The following is a 22326-nucleotide window of genomic DNA, read 5'->3' on the forward strand; positions in this document are numbered from 1 at the left end:
TTAGGCCGGTCTCAGAGGTAGTCCGGTCATGATGTATTGTAGTTAGAACGGTCAAAACCTTGCTACTCGGTAGCTCGATCTAAACACACCATGGGTTGAACAAGAGAGAACCGAGATAAGGAGGAGTAAAAGGAAAAACCGTACTAAGGATAGTTCAGCCTACTCTGTGGCTCAGCATAGCCAGTTTTATTTCGGTCATATGGTAGTTCGGCCATGGTAAAAACCATCTCACTTGGTTTAAGCAGTGAGGGGGGTGTTGAAGGATAAGCATTATCTTTCAGGAGTATGAATCCTAGGAGGACTCTGCATGGAGGAATAGAAGTCCTACTAGGATTGTGCCACTCGAAACCTAAAAAAGCTCACAAACATCACCTTGGAGGAGGTAACACACAACTTTGCTTTCTGAATTCACAGAGCTTTGTCTATTTGTCAAGTTTCCTAACTTAGGCATCGGAGAGGTTTCCGGCACACACCCGCCGGCTAGCTCACGTTTGTGTTTTCAGGTGATAAAGCGACGTCGTACGGAGGAGCACAGACTTAGTCAACAGGATTATACAAGAAGGTATATTTCTTTCCCGTACAATTGGCGCCGTCTGTGGGAATTACAGACAAAACAAAACCTCTTGACTAAAAGCTTCTCCTCTTTACAAACAATGGCGCACATTGAAGAATTACCGCAGTCCGCCGTCGATGGGCTAACACCAGATGGGGGCGCAAGACGTGAAGGATTACCCTCTGTCCCTCCCATGGCGGACTTGGAGACCCAACGACATAACACCAGGAGGGATACTAGGGGAAGGTGAACTAACAACCCCCGTCACTCTCATTCGCAAAGTCCTGATAGGCAAAGGCGGAGGATTGATCCTCAAGCTTTGGAAGATCGCGTGAAGGAGCAAAACGAATTAATAAGAAAAATGGCGGCGGACATGGAGGCTTTGAAGCGCCAGATGAAGAGAAAAACAGTGGCGACAGGAGAGGGGCACAAAAACAGGATGCCCCCTCGCCACTCAGAAAATCGCAGTAGGAATACCACACCCTCGCAAGGAGAGAGTAGAAGCCTCAGGACAGGCGATACTCAATCCTGGTCTTCCAGAACTCGTCATTCCAGGTCTGAGAGGACGAGATCTGAAAGATCATATACTGAAGGAAGCACGTATTGGCCCTCGCATTCGCACCAAACCAGATCTAGACAGACGGAATTACCCAGATCATCCGACTTACGAACCGTGCTCGAAGAGAAAGCACGATGCAAGGAGGATGCCAGGACGCGGGATCCGCACAGAGTTTCTGCATTACAGCGGTTGGCTCCTCGGACGCATGGTAGCGTCGAGGTTGGAATGCCAATACCGCGCCCTGCCTACGAACCAACGGACAAAGCATTAGCAAGACTACAAACTTCACCGTTTGTTCCGGCGATTGAAAACGCGCCCCTACCAACAGGCTTCCTTCAACCCAAGTTCACTACATATGAAGGAAAGACGGATCCCTACTCACACTTGAGCCACTTTCGCCAGGTCATGGCTGTGTACAGACGAAACGAGGTCCTAATGTGCATACTCTTCCCATCTAGCCTTGGCGACCTCGGCTTGACTTGGTTCGAAAAACTTCCAGAGGGCAGTATAGCCTCTTGGGCGCAACTAGCAGAGGCCTTTGTAACAAGGTTCCGAACAAACATCCAAACCCCAGTGGAGATCGACCAACTACTCTCCATCAACATGGGCGATAAAGAGACCCTAAGATCCTACAATAGTCGCTACTAGGAGACATTCAATCAGATTAGGGACTGCCCCACCAATCTCGCCATTGCACAATATAAAAGAGGCCTTCCAGTCGGGAACAGACTAAGGGACTCGATCACCATGACGCCACCCCTCACCATGGAAGCCCTAATGGAAAGAGTGCATCAGCACATCAGGGTAGAAGAGGATGGCGCACGCGCCAAAGCAAAATCTGGGGCAACCACAGTACCAGAAAGGAAGACCTCAGCAAAGGTCAACACAATAGATCGAAGTAACAGAAACGGACGTGGCAGGCGAGATAACGGAGAAGACCCGGATAAAAGATGGTTAAGAATCCGCACTGCCATAACCACGGTGTTCAAGAAACCGATATATCGGATTCTTAGCGAAATAAGAGATGAGCCTTTCGTCAAGTGGCCAGCCAAATTAGGGGAAGCGCAGAAGGACTATGACGAAAGATCACGGTGCACCTTCCATAAAGAAAAAGGACAGCGCACTGAGAATTGCACACCATTGAGACAACACCTGGAAGAGTTGGTGGCAGCAGGCCACTTGGACAAGTACATTGAAGGAGGGATGCAACCAGCCCCCCAGGATCACAATAACCCCAACGGGATGCCAGCCGATGCCCCACCTCAAGGCGTTATCAATGTGATACATGGAGTCTTTGAACCTGAGCGTGTATGCGAGCTCAGAGGATCAATCAAAAAGGATGAACATTTAAGAGAGGTGCTAAGTGCCCAACCTGCCACAAAGAAGGAGAAGACAGAGGCCGCAAACGTCATGTCTTTTTCAGATAAAGACTTAGAACAGATATATTGCCCACACAATGATGCCCTGGTCGTCACTCTCCGAGTCAAGGATTTTGACGTCAAGCGGATTCTGATTGACCAGGGTAGTTCATGTGAAATCATGTACTACGAGACATTTAAACAATTGAAGCTGCAAGACAAAGACTTGGCGCCTGCCGTATCTCCCCTAATTGGATTCAACTCCATGCCAGAATGGCCCGTCGGTAAGATAATTCTTCCAGTCAGAGTAGGAAGCATAACAAAACAAGTGGAGTTCTAGGTATTGAAGGTTCCCTCCACTTACAACATCATCTTGGGCAGAACATGGATGCATGCCATGCGATCGGTGGCATCATCTTACCACCAAGTAATGCGGTTTCCCAACGACACCGGAGTAATTGAAGAAGTCTATGGGGATCAGATCATGTCAAAGCAATGTTTTGCCACGGTGAATGGCAGCTACGCTGCCAAAGGATACGTTCATTCGGTGGAAGAACCTGAAAGCAATGAACTATTTGCGAATGTCGGCAAAGAGGCTGATCAGAAAGCAGTGGAGGACTTGGTGGAGGTAAATATAGATGAAAAGAACCCGGATAAGTTCTTCTTGCTCGGTTCGTCGTTGTCCAGCACTGAGAGATTAGAGGTCTTGGAATTCTTGACCTCTAACATCGAAGTGTTCGCCTGGACACCCTACGACATGCCAGGCATTGATTCAAACCTCATCAGTCACCAACTCAATGTCCACCCATCCGCCAGGCCGGTCATTCAACGCACTCGCCGATTGGCACTTCACCATGCCGAAATAGTGGCGGAAGAAGTAGGTAACCTGCTGGAGGCAGGAGCAATTAGAGAGGTGCACTACCCGAAATGGATCTCCAACACGGTCGTAGCGCCAAAAAAGAATGGCAAATGGCGTGTCTGCATCGACTACAAAATAGTCAACAAGGCGTGCCCAAAAAATAGCTTTCCTCTACCACGGATAGATCAACTGGTGGACCTAACGGCGGGGCACAACCGACTTAGCTTCCTGGATGCATACAGAGGCTACCACCAAATCACCATGCATGAACCAGACTAGGAGGTCACGTCCTCTATGACTCAAAGAGGACTATACTGTTACAAGGTCATGCCCTTTGGCCTAAAGAACGCAAGGGCGACATTCCAATGGATGGTCACCAAGATGTTTGAACCATTGTTAGGCAGAACAATGGAGGCTTACATCGACGACATGGTGGTCAAGAGCAAGGATGAGAATGACCATCTTAAGCACCTAGGCGAAATGTTTGAGATCCTGAAGAAGCACAAATTACGCCTCAATGCGTCCAAATGTGCATTCGGAGTAGGATCTGGCAAATTCCTGGGCTTCCTTGTGACCAACCGTGGTATAGAAGCAGACCCCTCTCAGATCAGAGCAATCCAGGATTTGGAGAGACCAAACTCAGTAAAAGAAGTACAGCATCTCACCGGCATTGCGGCTGCACTCAACCGATTTATCAGCCAGTCGTCAGACAGACTACGACCATTTTTTCATGCGTTAAAGGCCAAGTTTGAGTGGGATGAAGAATGCGACCAAGCTCTGGAAAACCTGAAGGAATATATGTCTTCCCCACCACTGCTTGTTACCCCAGTACCTGGTGAAGAACTCTTCTTGTACCTGGCAGTCTCTCAGCACGCAGTCAGCGCAGTGTTGGTTCCTGCAGAAGAAATCCAACACTTGCCCATCTATTATGTCAGCAAGACATTGCTGGGAGCCGAAACAAGGTATTTGCCACTGGAAAAACTGGCATTAGCCTTGATGATGGCCTCCAGAAAATTGGCACACTACTTTCACGCCCACACCGTAGTCGTCCTCACAGCTTTCCCACTAAAAGCTTTGTTTGAGAGGGCGAACTTTTCTGGGCGAATTTTGAAGTGGGCAGTAGAGTTGGGACAATTCGACATCAAGCTCCAACCCAGGACTGCAATAAAAGCCCAATCTTTGGCAGACTTCGTCGCAGAGTTTACTCCTAGAAATCATCATATCTACCCAGTCGACCTAACTGACACCTCCGAATTAGGGATGGAAGTTGACGCCGGAATAGCGCAACCCCTAGTAGAAGGTACTCAGTCAGACTCCAAGGCAGACCAGACTAAAGACAGCAAGGCAGAAGCTACACCAAACCAAGGCTCTAACAAAAAAAGACTTGGTACAATCAGATAGCGAGGGGCAGACAGCAAGCATGGACCTTGAAGAAAACACCATTCTTGACCCTACAACATCATCTGACCCCTCTACTTGCTGGAAATTGTTCGTTGGAGAGATGTGGAAGCTCTTTGTAGATGGAGCATCCAACCGACATGGTGCAGGACTCGGCATAGTCCTTATCTCACAAGACGGACTGGTTGTAGAGCAAGCAATCAACCTTGGCTTCCCAGCATCAAACAATGAAGCGGAGTACGAAGCACTTCTCGCAGGACTCAAATCAGCATATTACATGATGGCTACCGAACTAATGGTCTACAGCGACTCACAGTTGGTGGTAAACCAAATTTCTGGCGACTATGAAGCAAAGGATGATAGGATGGCCAAGTATCAAGTTTTGCGAGGCAAAACCATCCCTTTGGTCAAAGTTTTGTAGAAACATCACGGAGTAGAGGAAGCCACTTGGGAACGTGAGTTGGAAGTTCGCGAAAAATACTCGGACATGTTTATCGATTTGTAATCTTGTATTTAGATTTTGTAATATTGTTGAACTTAAGAGCCTTACATATGTCTTAAGTTGTAAAGCATTGAGTATGTTTTGGTAAATAGGTGTATCTTGAAACTTGCTTCATTATAGAAGTTTAGTGTAACATTGCATATGTTGATTACATTGTTGAATGAGTTGTATATATCATGCAATTGAATATGATATGGGAATTGCTAACATTGAAAGGAATAATGCATAATAGTGATGCAGGCTGAAATATATGTTGTTTTATATACACATTATGAGATGCTTCTTGATAAGAGATGAAATGACCAGTTTTGGTCAAGTTGTTTACTATTGAATTGTCATATTATAAAAAAAAAAAACCTGTTTTCAAAAACTTATGCTTAATTTCGGGGATGAAATTCTTTTAAGGAGGGGAGGTTATAGCGACCCCGGCCTTTTCCCATTTGATTATTGTATCCGGACTTGGGTTCCGTTTATTCTGTCATTGTATATTTGTTGTTGTCATCCTTTATTTTCTCATTTGGAGTTATAGGATGTGTTGGGCAGGTTTGTTTCAGGTTGGTTGGGTTCGTAAACCAAGTGTTGCTGTTCAGTTTTTGGGTTGGTCGCTCGAGCCAGGATTTGGTCGCTCGAGCGAGGTTTGTTTTTGTGTCTTCTGGCTCGATCCAGATTTGCTTCGCTCGAGCAAGCGACTACGTCTGGTATAGACCTGAGGGCAGTGCTTATTCGCTCGAGCGAGATTTTCTTTGCTCGAGCGAGCGAGGTGTATGTTTTCGAGTTCCTTGCTCGAGCGAGCATTCTGTCGCTCGAGCGTGCTCCAGGGTTGCAGACCTGAAGCAGTGCATTCTTGGCTCGAGCGAGCTTTTCTTCGATCGAGCGAGGTTTTCGTGTGTCTTGTCGCTCGAGCGACCAAGTCTTCGCTCGAGCGAGCCTGTCAGGTTTAAATAGGCAGCAGCGTGTTTCAGATCAGTTTTTCATACACTTTCAGATTCCAAAACCCTAGTTACGAGTTCTCTCTCCATCTACACACCTTCTCTCTTAGGATTGATCTACTTAGAGTGAGTTTCTACCTTAGATCCTTTATTAAAAAGATAGAGTGAGTCGAAGGCTTCCATTTAATCTGAGCATTTAGTGATTTGGAGCACATTGGAATTTGGGTATTCATCTCTGTCTTCTCCATTCGGGTTATTTTCTTCGAGGTAGGGATTTCCTACTCCATCTTATAAGTTTTGTTCTAAGTTTTAGTATTTTGATATGTTGGGGGTACTTTGGTAATTTTGGGAAAACTCTAGTTGTATTAATAAATTAATTTGTATAATTAATTTAAGGAAATTGGGGAAATATGGTTAAATTCATGGAATTGGGGAATTCATTGATTAAATGGCGTAGTTGGATAATTTAAATCACTCGCCTATTGAATTGTTGATTTATTTATTTTCAGTTTAGAAATAACTGTTTTGGGCTATCGGTGGAGGATAGCCGTGCTTGTTGTAGACACTGCATGTGGATTAGGGATAACTGAAACTAATCATTGATTAAGTCATCAATTTTGACTGCTGAATTAATACAGACATTATGTGTATTGATTGTGTGTTGTATATGTTATGTGTTTACATACATTGTTTTGTATGGGAGGAGATAGGGGATGTACTCCACGGTTTAGGGGAAGATAGGGGATGGACCTCTAAACCGGATTTTGTTTGGGAGGAGATAGGGGATGGACTCCATTAGCATCACTTTTATGTGTGCTTATTTATATTGAAGTGTTTTTATTGATACAACACTAAAATGTGTATCAAACTGGAAGTATGAAGTGTTTTGATTTGAGCCTGAGTCTCATCTGTTTGTTGACATTGGAAGAATGTGAATATGATATATATAGTTCACTGTTGTAAGTTTGGCCAGGTTCTGAGCCATATTGATAAAGTTGGAAAGTAAAACGTGTCTTAGACAATAGTGTCATGAGACTGTAAAATGATGTAATTGATTATCTTGGTTGACCATCTATTGAATGCTATTCCTTTAATCAATGCTTATATTTGGTTTAGTATATTTCTACTGGGCTGTGGCTCACCCTTTATGGGAACATCATTTTCAGGTCCAGGTGATAAGCTACCTCCAAGGACTTAGCTTGGAAGGATTTGGATTTTGAAGACTATCTTTAGTTATTTGTTTTTATTTGATAAACATTTAAGCCTAGGGCTTTATTTGTATTTGAGTTAGAACTCATATTTTTGTGTCCAAGTGTTGGCTTGGAAAGATGTAAGCCCATAGGGCATTTAATTTGATATTACATGTAATGTTTTCATTTAGTAATACTCTGATGAATGAGATAATGAATTGGTTTCTTTTAATATTGCATGCCAATGATATATATATAATGGGTTTATTTTGAGGGCGTGACAAGAGGTATGTTGCGTAGAGCTAGGCCCCTCTTGGATGGATCCCATCATCCTGTTCTTAAAAGACGGCATCCTACCAGCAGAGAAAAAAGAAGCCAACAGAATAAGAGCGAAATCGCTGCGATTTTGGCTTTCCCCATCCTTGGCATTATACAAGAAGTCATTCTCAGGACCTTACCTAAAGTGTGTTCATCCCAGCAAAGTGGAAGCATTCTTGTTTGAAATACACCAAGGGGTGTGCGGAAGCCATCAAGGTGGAAGATCGCTAGCTTACAGGGCCATTTCGCAAGGATATTGGTAGCCATACATGCAAGCAGACTCAGAGAAATATGTGAAGAAGTGCGAGAAATGCCAGAAATTCGCACACCAAATACATCAACCAGCTAGAGAACTCTTACCATTGACTAGCCCATGGCCTTTCGCAATGTGGGGCTTGGACATAGTAGGACCACTTCCAACAGCACCAGGCAACAGGAAGTTCTTTCTCGCAGCAACAGACTACTTCACAAAGTGGGTGGGAGCAGAAGCATTGGCATCAATCAAAGAAAAAGATGTGAAGAAGTTCGTTTGGCAGAATATCATCACTCGGTTTGGCATACCAAAAGCCCTAATCTCAGACAATGGCACTCAGTTCGATGGAAGAATCTTCAAAGGCTTTTGTGAAGAGTACAAGATAGAGTTCTACAATTCTACACCGGCATATCCTCAAGCAAATGGCCAAGCAGAAGCATCAAATAAAGTCGTCTTGGATGGATTGAAGAAAAGGTTAGAAAAGGCAAAAGGCAAGTGGGCGGACGAACTTCCTCATGTTTTATGGGCTTACCGCACCACACCTCGACGATCAACAGGAGAAACACCATTCTCCTTAGCCTATGGAATGGAAGCAGTAATCCCACTGGAAATTGGCCTCCCCACAATTCGAAGCGAAAATTTTGACCCCGACTTAAATGGAGAGGCCATAACATTTGAGCTCGACCTCGCCGAAGAAAGAAGAGAAAAGGCACTAGTCCACATTACCTCATACCAACAAGAATTATCCAAAAAATACAACAAAACGGTGCATCCAAGACAATTCAAGATTGGAGATTGGGTACTGTGCAAAGTGATGGGAAACACCTTGATACCAGGAGATGGCAAGTTAGGGCCAAACTGGGAAGGTCCTTACAAAGTGGTTAGGTTAGCAGGCAAAGAGGCATACCACTTAGAAGACAAGGACGACAAAGCAATCCCTAGGCCATGGAACACGGCCAATCTCAAGTTATTTTAATTTTAGCTTTTTTCTCTTTCAAACATATGTAATTTTTTCTTTCCTCAATAAAACAATCGATTCTTTTCAGCATGAGTTGTTCTCTGTAAAAGTTAGCTTTCGTGAAGTTAGGAATATTGCAAACACTTTTTATTCTAAGTTGACTGGAAAAACTAACTTAGAGGTTGGCTGGATTAAACCAACACCCTTCCTAAGCCCAGGATAAGGATCCAGGCTGCAGGACGTTTGGTCGGAATAACCAAACATTATTCTAAGTTGGCTGGAAAAACTTAGAGGTTGGCTGGATTAAACCAACACCCTACCTAAGCCCAAGATAAGAATCCAGGCTGCAGGACATTTGGTCGGAATAACCAAACATTTTTCTAGGTTGGCTGGAAAAACCAACTTAGAGGTTAGCTGGACTAAACCAACTCTTTGTGCTTTTCAGCCGAAGTATGGGTATGGCTGAAGAGTAGTTGGCTGTACTAAACCAACTCTTTGTACTCTTCAACCGAAGTAAGGGTATGGCTGAAGAGTGGTTGGCTGGATTAAACCAACTCTTTGTACTCTTCAGCCGAAGTATGGGTATGGTTGCAGAGTGGTTGGCTGGACTAAACCAACTCTTTGTACTCTTCAGCCGAAGTAAGGGTATGGTTGAAGAGTGGTTGGCTGGACTAAACCAACTCTTTGTACTCTTCAGCCGAAGTATGGGTACGGCTGAAGAGTGGTTGGCTGGATCAAACCAACTCTGAGTACTCCTCAGCCGAAGTAATTATGTCGGCTAAGGAGTGGTTGGCTGGTAAGCATAGCTAGTTTGAGCAGCAAAACTGAGATAAAAGTTGGAAGTATACACATCAACCGAAGTAAGAGTACATCAAAATTTTCATTCATCAGGAAGCAAGTACAAAGGAGTGGCCGTAGCCTGGTTTCAAAAGTAAAAAAGGTAGCAAAAAAGAAAAAGTACAAAATCAAGAGAAAAGATCTTCAATTTCGGCATCAACATCAACTAGAACTCCAGTTGCAGATGGAACATCCGTCTCAGTAGCAACTGGCAGAACGATATCAGTCGATGGCTCAACAGTCAGGTCTTCCACCGTTGTCTCCAACCGAGCTGATTGATCGTTAACTTGCGCGTTGACTACCGGAATAACAGTTTGTTCGTTCTCATCGTCTGAATCATCTGAATCCTACAAAAAAATTTCTTGGACCGAAGCAGCATATTCCGTAAGTGAGGCCGGAATGCAGTACTGTGGAGCATTGTAGACCTCGGTTTCAGGCCCACAGCCGAGCAGTTCCACAGCACTCCTCCAGCCACACTTGAAGAACAAGTCTTTCGCCCCCTCGCATTGCGGAATGTAGAGACCCTCCGCTTCTTTAAAACCTTGGGCATTGGCATCACTGATCTTTTTCTTCAGATCCGCTATTTCAGCGTCTTTTTTGCCTTCGAGTTTGACCAACTCGCGCAAATATTTATCCTTCACCGCTATTGCAATTTTTTGTTTTTCAGCTTCAGCCGAGCTAACAAGTCCAGTCAAGCGACCGTTCTCAAACTGTAGCTCGGCTATCTGCTTCTTGGCATTCTCAAGTTCGGCTGTCTTTGCCTCGGCTTCAGCCATGGCCTACCTCGTCATTTTCCTGAGCTCCAGCACTTTTTTATGTGCGATATTGTTCTTCTGAATGGCCTGACAAAACAAAGACTTCCCTTTAGCCGAAGTAAAAGTTGAACAAACTACACAGAAAAACGGAGCTACTTACCAGGATCATCGATTTTGTTGAAGACCGGATGGCCTTCAGTTCGGTGTTCAGTTGCTTTTGGTGGTGCTCCATATCTTTGGGGAGGCACACACTCTTGGCCAGGTTGAAGGCCAACTGGTGATCCTTTTCAGCAACAACCGAATCAGAATCTTGGATATCTCGGTCGTTGAAGGTTAGTTTTGGTGCCCAGCTGCTGGTAGTTCGGTCAGAAGGCTCCGGTTGGGGGCTCGGTGGAAGAACAGTTTCGTCTTCATCAACTGAGCGTTGTTCAGTTTCTGTAGTCCGGGCGCGCTTGGTTCGGTGGGATGAGGACGGTTGTTGCGTAGGAAGCGCCACCACCGCTTCTTGGGTTTGACTTGCTGGTGGTACCTCGGCCCTGTTGGTCTCGGTCAAGAGGGCCCTTACTCTGTTCTTTTTGGCCATCTCCTCTTCAGCAGTTAGTGGAATTAGTCTGATTTGTGGTAAGGTTGGGTCTGGCTCTGGGGCGTCCTCAAGAAGAAAATCAGTCACTCTGGCTTTTCGGCGACCACTATATCTGTAAGTCGGCTCGAACTTCAGCAATTTGGCCCAACTACGTTCTGGATACCGTAGTGCGACGCGCAAAGTGGCTAGGTTTGGGTAGCTGTATAAAGAGTGAAGGTGGGCAGAATCTGCGTAAGAAGACAACTGTTAGTCCAGCTGAGAGATTAACAAACCGAGATATAATAAAACAAGCAAGAAAACTGGAGTAAGTATACCAGGTTCTCCTTTTTTCCAGTTTATAGGTCGGCTAGGAATCTGGGCTTGATGATCCTCAAAGTTCCCAGACACCCAGAAAAAGTCGTCGTCGTTTAAGTCTTTATCCGGTGTATGTTTTATTATCTTCTCTCGACGACGACGTATTCTCAAATAGTAGACCCACCCATCTTCTTTTGAACCAATGGAGTATTGGTGGAAGATTTCGGCCAGGCCGAGGTTTAGTTCGGCTTGGCAGTTCAGTTCGGCTATTCCCATAATGATGCGGTATGAGTTGGTGGATAGTTGGGTAGGGCATAATCTAGTTTGCCTAAGAAACTCGCAGATTAAAGGTTGGACTGGAAATCGTAGTCCGGTTTCAATAATTGACAAGAGGGTGAAGGGGACAAAGCCTTCATTATCCCAAGGAATGACATCTTTTTCGACTAAAGACAGGTGGACGTCATCGGGTATATTATAGTCCTTTCTGAATTCGGCTAGGCCGCATGGAGTGTCTACTAGATACCTATACTTCCCCATTTATGGTATAAATTATGAATAATTTATATCAGTGCAAAAGTTGTGCTCAGTAGCTCGGTTGAGCGCACGGAGGAGTGCCTGGGCAACCTAAGTCTGCAAAGTAGAAAACAAAGGGGTTAAGCACAGATCATTGGACCGTGCTACAAATTAAAAGCAAGGTAAAAGAGCCCTACTTCGGTTTTGTGGACAGGTTCTATCTCGGTTCGGCAAAATGCTTGGTAGCTCGGTTTGAGCAGGGTTTTTATTAGCCAGACCTTGGCAAGCATCTTGGCATACTTGCTTTGGAAACGATTTTTTTATACCGGTTCATCGTCTAGGGGTAGCTTTCTGAGTTCGGTCTAAAAACTAAGAAAGTTGGTTTAGCCCTAAAGGCCTAAATCGGTTGAACTATGTGTTTTGTTACTTTGGTTGAGCCTCTAGGGGCAGCTTTCTGAGTTTGGTTCAGAAACTAGGAAAGCTGGCTTAGCCCCAAAGGCTTAGTTCGGTTGAAGACCGAGGTTCCTAGTTTAATGGGTTCAAACTTCGTTCGGTGAGCTTATCTCGGCTAGAGTGATTCAGGAGTTGGTAACTTACTGAAACTACTGTTATTTCTACGAGTTCTAGTTCGGTTATTGTCTGAAGTGATCTACATATATAGCACAAACAGTATCCTAGTTCGGTTGCATCATGATTATGAATCAAAAGCTAGTTTCCTACAGGATGAATCATATGTTCATGTGTTCTACAGTTAAAGTTTTTTTTTCATAGAAGTACAGAGCAAAGCAAGATAGAAAAAGTGTTTGCAAAAAGCACACAAAACAAAATATACAGATACGAAAGCAAAACAGAACAAGAAGGATAGGCTTGCTTACCAGATTGAAGAAGACCTAGATGGAAGCAGCAACAGTAAAGAAGGCCCACGCGAAGCAAACTTCACAGTTGCAAAAATTGGAGAAAAATGAAGAACTCGAAGAGAAGGAAAAAGGTGAATGGCAAAAGTAGAGGGACCTGGCCTCAGGGGTAGTTTTTGTTAGAAAGCCCAAAATTTGGGCGGGACTGTTCAAAATTGCGAAATACGAAGACGGCGTTGACAGTTGCCTTCTGCGAATAGGAACGTGCCACGTGTATACGGAAAAGGAAGCGATTCAGTTTTTGGTGATTGAAAAGACGTTGTGACCGGATGAGAGCGGCTCGGTTTAAGTTTAGCTCAGCAGGATAAGCTAAATGGTTGTAGCTCGGCTGGAAGGTTTGGGGACTATAGCTCGGCTGATGAACAAATAATCCCTATCATACTATGCAGATGGAATTAAGGGGCAATTGAGAGGGTAATTTTGGTGAAAATTGGGCCGAGCTATGAGATGGACTTTATGGCCCAAAGTACGAAGGACTGGGTAACAAGGCCGAAAAGTTACTCCGGCCCAAGAATTGTAAAGTTACTCCGGTCCGGAAGCAACTTGGAGTTAGGTCGGTCTCAGAGGTAGTCCGGTCATGATGTATTGTGGTTAGAACGGTCAAAACCTTGCTACTCGGTAGCTCGGTCTAAACACACCATGGGTTGAACAGGAGAGAACCGAGATAAGGAGGAGTAAAAGGAAAAACCGTACTAAGGATAGTTCGGCCTACTCTGTAACTCAGCATAGCCAGTTTTATTTCGGTCATATGGTAGTTCGGCCATGGTAAAAACCATCTCACTTGGTTTAAGCAGTGAGGGGGTGTTGAAAGATAAGCATTATCTTTCAGGAGTATGAATCCTAGGAGGACTCTGCATGGAGGAATAGAAGTCCTACTAGGATTGTGTCACTCGAAACCTATAAAAGCTCACAAACATCACCTTGGAGGAGGTAACACAACTTTATTTTCTGAATTCACAGAGTTTTGTCTATTTGTCAAGTTTCCTGACTTAGGCATCGAAGACGTTTCCGGCACACACCCGTTGGCTAGCTCACGTTTGTGTTTTCAGGTGATAAAGCGACGTCGTACGGAGGAGCACAGACTTAGTCAACAGGATTATACGAGAAAGTATATTTCTTTTCCGTACAATTTATCTTCTAAATTACTATCATTAGGAATTTTAAAAAAAAATTCTCTCTTTTTTAACTATAATGTTTTTTTTTTAGTTAGTATTTAATAGTGTTGGGTTGGGAACCGGAACAAAAGATGAACCCAACGTGGCAACGTGAAACATGAGGCGGAGAAATTGAAAGATGTGGCAGCTGGTGATTTGGTGAAACCCCATTATAAAACTAGATCATCAAAAAGGACAACTATTTTTTTTTTTTATTCTGGCAAAACGTGCATGAAGCGTGCGACACGTACCTACCCAAATCTCATTTATTTGTTTCAATTAACTATTTTTTAATTGAAAGATGTTTGGATTGTACGGTATCATTAGGCTTTGTAAGAGTGGCGTTGAGTCACAATTCGGTAATTTAAACAGTTTAATATATAGAGTTCATCGAATAATTTATTTATGTAAAATAATTATATTAATCGGATATCGATTATTACGTAACCATATCAAATTTTAACTAACAATTTATTTTGAAAATTATATTTACCGTTGACAGAAATCTGATACGATCAAGTAGCTATAGATACCTGATCAATGTGATTTTTTATAAGGATAAAGTATTCGACGAGTTCTATATATTGAACGATTCGAGTTATCGAAACAGGACTCGTGATGAACCCCCACGAATTCAATTGTACGCTCCAATTTGATTTCAGACTGAATAGAAGCTTGGTCGTAAAATCAAATTTCAAACCAGTAGTAAAACTTACCAATTTTAATAATTAAATTGATAATTTTTTTTCCATGACATTGTAATTTTTTTTAGAGCGAATTACACTAAAGGTCCTTATAGTTTAGGGTTTATGTCACTTTGGTCTATGACTTTTCAATTGTGACATATTTGACTCTAAATTTTGAATCTTGTTTCAAATAAGGACAATTGAATGTACCATTACTCAAGTTCAAGGGCAAACTCGTCAATTTGATAATATATAAACTACTTTGACAAAAATAAATATCAAAAAATATTTTTAAATTGTTAAAAATAATTTCTACCCACCAATAATAAAATTATATAAAATTGAAAAATCTTTCACATATTTATTTATTTTTGCCAAATTAGTTTTTATTATATGTTTGGATGATAATCATGTAATGGGTGGTTGTTTTTATCTTCATTAAATTAGTTTCTATTTTTTCAAATGTCAAATATGACAATAATTTTGATATCATTATTAAACCAATCTATTAAATCAAAAAATTCAAAACTAAAAATATTTCATATATTAAATATATTGATTACACATTAAAAGCCTAGTAAACACCCATTACATGATCATCATCGAAACACATAATAAAAATTAATTTGGTAAAAAAATAAATAAATGTGTAAAAGATTTATCAATTTTACATAATTTTATCTTTGGTGGGTAGAAATAATTTTTTGAAATGCAAAAATATTTTATTGACATTTATTTTTGTTAGATTAGTTTATTTTTATCAAATTGACGACTTTACCCTTGAAATTGAGCAATGGTATCTCCAATTGTCTTTATTTGGAACAATATTCAAAATTCAAGGTTAAATATATTACAATTGAAAAGTCAGGGACAAAAGTGATATAAGTCCCAAACTATAGGGGCTGTTAGTGTAATTCACCATTTTTTTTTTAATTATCTTACAACTAATTTGTAATTTCTCCAAAAATCTTTAAATTTTGGAGAAATTATAAAATAAAAAAAAACTTCAGGATATGGACGTTGTAGAAAAAAAATAAAATTTGAATTTTATCAATTTAATTATAATATTTTAATTTATTTTTAATCTAAACAATTTGCCTACACCGATTATGTAAATAATACTTTACCCATTAAATTCAATGAAAAATAATATTTATATTTCATACACTTAGATTGCGTATAATGAGTAAAATCTTCTTCTTTTGCTTGTTTCACCTAATGAAAATAGACAAATGATTGAAAACTAATCAAAAGTAAATTGGGAGGAAATATCATTTTACCCCCCAAATTATCATGCGTTTTTCAAATTGACTCTTATATTTCGATTTATTTCAATTTAATAGCTGAACTTTTAACAAATTGATCATTTTAACCCCTACCGTCACATTCCGTTTACAATTGAACGGAATGTGCTGACGTAGCCCTAAAGTTCATTTAGAGTCATTTTACCCCCCAAACTATATCATAAAAATCAATTTGCCCTCCAAATATATTAAAAAAAAATTTAAATTTAAATATTTGATAAATATTTTTTAGGAAAAATTACTCATAAATCCCATTTGGAGAAATGTTAGTCCATTTATTCCTATATGTTTTTTTATAAACCAATTAGTCTTTTTATTTGTAGTATGTATTATTGATTTGATTTAGTAATATTAGAGTTTACTTGTTTTCCCTTGTTTGAGATTTGGTTTTGATTTTTTTTGGGATTTGGGTGTATGTGGGTATGGTTTAACATTTTCATTTTTTTAGGAATTTCGTGGAGTGATTATGGAGATTGTTGATGTTACCTACTTGGTGTTAACCTAAAACGATTACATAAATTTTAATTGATAAAAAATAGTGGGCTTCATATCCACAAAGCGTATTAACCCACTAAGAAGTGTAATACTTCAATGTAACATTTAAATGTTACACTTCAATGTAACACTAAAAACAAAACCTTAGTGCAATACCCTAATGTAAGACCAAAAAAAAATTCATTAATGTAATTTTCTCAAACGTAACACTCCAATATAACACTCTAAAAAAACTCCTTAACGTAATACTCTAATGTAACACATAAAAAAACTCTTTAGTATATTTTTCTTAAACGTAACACTCTAATATAACACTTCAAAAAACCTTCTTAGTATAACACTCTAATATAATACACAAAAAAATTCTTTAGTGTATTTTTCACAAATGTAACCCTATATAACACTCTAAAAAATCTTCTTAGTATAACACTCTAATGTAACACACAAAAACCTTCTTAGTATACTTTTCCTAAATGTGACACTCTAATATAATATTCTAAAAAAATTCATTAATGTGACACTCTAATATAACACACAAAAACTCCTTAGTGTAACATTCTAATGTAACACACAAAAAAACTCCTTACTGTACTTTTTAAAAACGTAACACTTCAATATAACACTGCAAAAAAATTTCTTAGTGTAACACTTTAATATGTAACATACAAAAAAAAAAAAAAAAAAAAAAAAAAAACCTTTTTTTTTTTTTCCAAAACGTAACACTCCAAGGTAATAATAAAATAAAAATATATATTTCTTAGTGTACTTGTCACGACCCCATTCCGCCCCTAGTAAAATGGTGCCATGATGGCCAGTAATTCGTGATTACCGAAGGCCAACTTTCAAGATTCGCACACAATCAGAGTATACATATGGGGCTTACAAATACGGAAGCAATAAATTTCAAGCTAAGTAGTCCATGAGAGCAGTGCATAAGTTTAAATGGAATGGCATACATCTTTACATAGCTTTAATACAACAATGATGTACAAAAATACATCTTGACCAAAAGGCTTCTCAACCATCAAATACAAAATACAATGAAATACAACTAAGAAGCATAATCTTCAAGATGCAGCAAAAGTGCAAAGTCCAAAACAAGTGGCAAGTACATCTAGGCGTCACCGCCGTCCTGCTCGTCACCTACATATATATATAGAGGGGTGAGCTTGGATACTCAGTAAATGGTACAGATAATAAAGGGATTTACATGAATGATATCCGAAATCCTTATCAAATCAAAGCATAACACATCTTGTACAAAGTCCAAGAGCAAATCAAGTTTATCTAACAAATCTTTCAAGTCTCGACAATTAAAGTCTTTCAAGGCTTTCAAGTTCCAAGTGATAACATTAACAAAGGTTGTGCTACAAATGCTTATAGTCCCCTAGCACGTACGGACTTTCGAGATTGTGCTACAAATGCTTATAGTCCCCCAGCACGTACGGACTTTCGAGATTGTGCTACAAATGCTTATAGTCCCCCAACACGTACAGACTTTCGAGATTGTGCTACAAATGCTTATAGTCCCCTGGCACGTACGGACTTTTAAGATTGTCATTCAAAACAAGGCTAATACTTGATATACAAAATAGGGATCATCATTTATGCTTCACAAAATACTTTTCCAAAACAGTCAAGGCAAAACTTTTATCAAAACTTAATAACATAACTTTATTAAAAATACCACTCACATAGCTCTTCAGACGTCGGGGTCAAGGCAAGTCCAAGTCCTACAAACACATGGCAAAGTTTGTTGAATGCACTTCTCAAAACAAGTCTAGCATGCATGCAAATGACCTCGGCATTCTTCAAAGGCTAAGTTAAATCGAAACAAAACACAGTTTCTCATCTCGGGAAAACATGCTGGGCGACTACCAGGTCTAGGCCGAGGTCCCACACCTCCTTGCCGAGGTGTTGCCTCGATCGCTACATTCAAGGAAATGAGGTCGGGAAAATATGGGTTTCCCTCTCTTGAAGAACATGTCGAACATGAAGAACATGAACATGAGGAGGATGAATGCAAGATCATAATTTGCTATTACAAAATCTGAGATTTCATGCTATGAATTCAAAAACATGGACCTGGGTACCTATACTCGAAGATCTTATGGAAACAAACACAAAAGCATGAATCTTAATGCAAACTTTCGGATCAAACAAGGCTTTTATTCAAAAACACATGAATACTACTTTCTCTTTCTAAAACCAAACTTTCAATCAATGCATGGCTTGCAAATCAGGTTCGATCATGAAATGCAGCTAGAAGATTAACAAGGACTACAAGAGTAGGTCAAGAATCTAACCTTAATACACGAATCTAACGATTAGATCTCTAAGAATCAAGCTCGAAGATCCACTCATTCACTCTAAAACTCCTTCTAGAGCTTCTCTCTTTCAAGGCAAAGATATGATACAAAAATGATAGGTTCTACTCACTGCCGGCTGATTTAACACTCAGCTCGGACACGTGGCAACGGCTGGTTGGTTCTCCCCGAAAAGGTGGCTGACAGGCTAGACAGAGTATGGCGAAAGGGTGTTTAACAAGTAAAGCGGCATGGCACTCTGACAAGGTACTGACATCGGGTAAAAACATTGGCTCCAGTAGGTGAGGTATCTATGATCCCGGCTAGGACGGACAACACTTGGCCTAGCTATGCCACACCTTGGCCTAGATGTGCCACACCTCAGTCTAGGTCGCACCAATCCAGAACAAGATCACTTGGGCTCAAGGATAACATTTCGACCTAGATGATACACCTCTCAGCCTTGATGATACACCTTGGCGTAGAAAATGACATCTCGGCCAATATGCCAGGATGAAGGTAGGGGTCAACCAAAGTGGTTTCAAGGTGGTTCTGGCTTTAAGGTGACCTCGGCTAGACTCACCAGAAAAGAACAAGACTTAACAAGTAAATTTCACATAAGTACAAACCAAGACAAAAATCTCATTCTAGTCAAGACAAGTCAAGAAAATTCACTACTGCAACTTAGCAAAACAAGATTATACAAATGCTCATGCCCGAGGCTAAGGTGAGGAATGAGGGTCACTACAGTACTTTTCCCAAATTTAACGCTCCAATGTAACATAAAAAAAAATTCTTAGTGTACTTTTCCTAAACATAATACTCTAATGTAACATTAAAAAAAAAAAAGAGAATGTGAGATTTTTGAAACCATTCCAAAATGAGTACAAATATTCTTTAGTAAATTTTAGGTAAATGTATAATTTCAAACAGTGAGTGTTACGTTTGGAAAAAGTATACTAAGAATTTTTTTTTAGTGTTTTGGTGTGTTATATTGGAGTATGTTACATTGAAGTGTTACGTTTGGGATTATACTGATTGGGGTGTTACGTCTAGGAAAAGTACACTAAGGATTTTTATTTATTTATTTATTTTTGTGTTACATTGGAGCGTTACGTTTGGAAAAAATAAACCAAAATTTTTTTTCGAGTGTTACGTTGTTACATTTGAGAAAAGTATACCAATGAGTTTTTTAGTATGTTACATTGAAGTGTAACGTTATTAGAGTGCTACATTACAGTGTTAGGTATTTGTTCATAATGTGGGTTTTGTTCTAGAATGAGGGAAAATCCAAAACTTCTATAGTGTAAATTGTTTAAATGTATAATTTTACATTTTGAGAAATTCACTTTTATTCCTAAAAAATTAAACCCAAACATATAAGTGACTACCCTTTTATGTAATTTCCACTTTAATGGGACCTTTGGATTTATAATCTCACAACAATGGGCAGTAGATAAACTTTAACAATATTGTCAGATGTTTCAGAATGTATCATCATATAAATACCTTTGGGCTAAATATATAAGACACATTCCAACACCTATAAACAAGTCAACTAGCAAGAATAATTTATCAAGAAATTATCTCCTTTGGGTAGATAAATTCTTTCAAAATCAATAAAATTTCCCTTACTAGTGGCTTACACTACCTCTAAAATTAATACACTCAATTAACCCCATTTGGGTAGGTAATTGAGTGATATAATATTAGAAGAGCTTCCCAGAATCCTTATTGGTAAATCACTTTAAATCTCAATAAGTTAACCACTTCGGCAGTATCACCCACATTGATTCAAAAATCTTCCAACTGGGACTACAAAAACATTTGTCCACCTTTAAAACTTTATTTATTTATTAACAATAATGCAATATGTAACCCATCAAAGCATCTATAATTTCATATTACGAATCACTACTAAACAGTCATTCAAAAATTATATCTCACGGCCAACCAAAATTCGCATATGAATTTACAAAAATTACACCAAAGTGATATGCATGATATAAAACTCTTAAACAATCTTAATGTTTATGTAAAAGTCATAAAAATGAATATGTTTCATATGTTTTGCAAATATTTGATTAGGTAAGATTTGAAATATATATATATATATATATATATATATATATATCAATACAGATTCAATATACACACGTCCATACTTCACAATTTTCGTAAAACTACCATATCTAAATTACTTCTTTTTATATTTTTTATTTATTTTTTATTTTTTAAAACACAATTGGAAGCAAATCATCAATACTCAAACAGCATGTATTAGTTACATTGAAAAAGTTTGCTTGAAATTACTAAAGCACAATTTTGAGATACAAAAGCACCATTCAGTAAAAGAAATATTAATTTATTCCTTATCATTATATAAAATAATTTTATTGAAATAATCTGCCATGATTATGATTCTAGTATAAACTTGCTCTGATACCACATGTAAGATTATAGGATCTATATACTAAAAATCAAAACACTACGAATATAAGTAACTACTAAAATATAAACTTGGATACATACCGTTTGATTCCGTTATTGTCTTGAGTTTTGCTTCCTTGAAAGAATATGGCATTCACAATTGGAAAACCTTAGCACCAGTTTTACCCCTCCTTCTCCTAATCTTTATGTTGTCTTTTCAATGGGACTGACAACCCTTTGATCTACATATATATAGATATATATAAACCCTAATAAGGATAGGAGAGGGGACTGGGCCTAAATAAAACAATTACTAGGCCCTCCCATTAGGGAGCCCAAATAACTTAAAACAGGCCTTACACCTCCATATCACATATCCACATATAAAATAATATATACACTAAGATGACCATGGCCCAAACTTTATGGATCACAATAATAATTTTGGGTTCATACCGGTCAATCTATCTGAATCGCGTTCAACCCGTTTTTCACAAACTAAACAAAATATAGTTAATGACAGCCTAATTAAGAATAAATTCTTACATTGTTTAGCTTCATTTTTTGTGTATTGGTGGTAGAATAAGTTTTCTCATGTTTCACATAGTATTTAAAAGTAAGACTTTCAGTTAGGCATGGAAACACAAAAAGAATTGCTTTAAGAGTGGGATGGAGAAGGTGTAATATTTAGAATGACATCAAGCCTCTGAAATTTCTGCCATAGTTGTAAACAAAGTTAACAACAAGTATACAATTGTTCAAATGCTTTCAAAATATGAAGAAATTTTGATAACGAAGTTTTTCCATATTGGATCTCAAAATATGAAGAAATTTCTTGGGTTCGTAGATAAGTAGTACATGTTTTTGGGCATTGGTAAAAAAAGAGTTGGCAATGAGGCATTCCAAATTTAGGGGCCTAAAGTGACTACTTTGTTCATTTGGGCCTTGAGCTGGCCTTGTATTCTTGTCAAGTTTGAAAAATCTAGAAATCCTCTAGATGTTGATTTGTGATTATGTATAAATTTTAAGCAATATATAACAATCCCAATCAAACAATCAAGACAAATCGACACAACGATTTTACATGGAAAAACCACAATTTGACACCTCCAATTGTGATAAAAAAACCACGGGCAACAGCCACAAAATAATTCACTAAGAAGATATAAAGGAATTAC

This window comes from Camellia sinensis, chromosome 6, assembly GCF_055761805.1.
Source record: "Camellia sinensis isolate YWXY chromosome 6, ASM5576180v1, whole genome shotgun sequence".
NCBI lineage: Eukaryota > Viridiplantae > Streptophyta > Magnoliopsida > Ericales > Theaceae > Camellia > Camellia sinensis.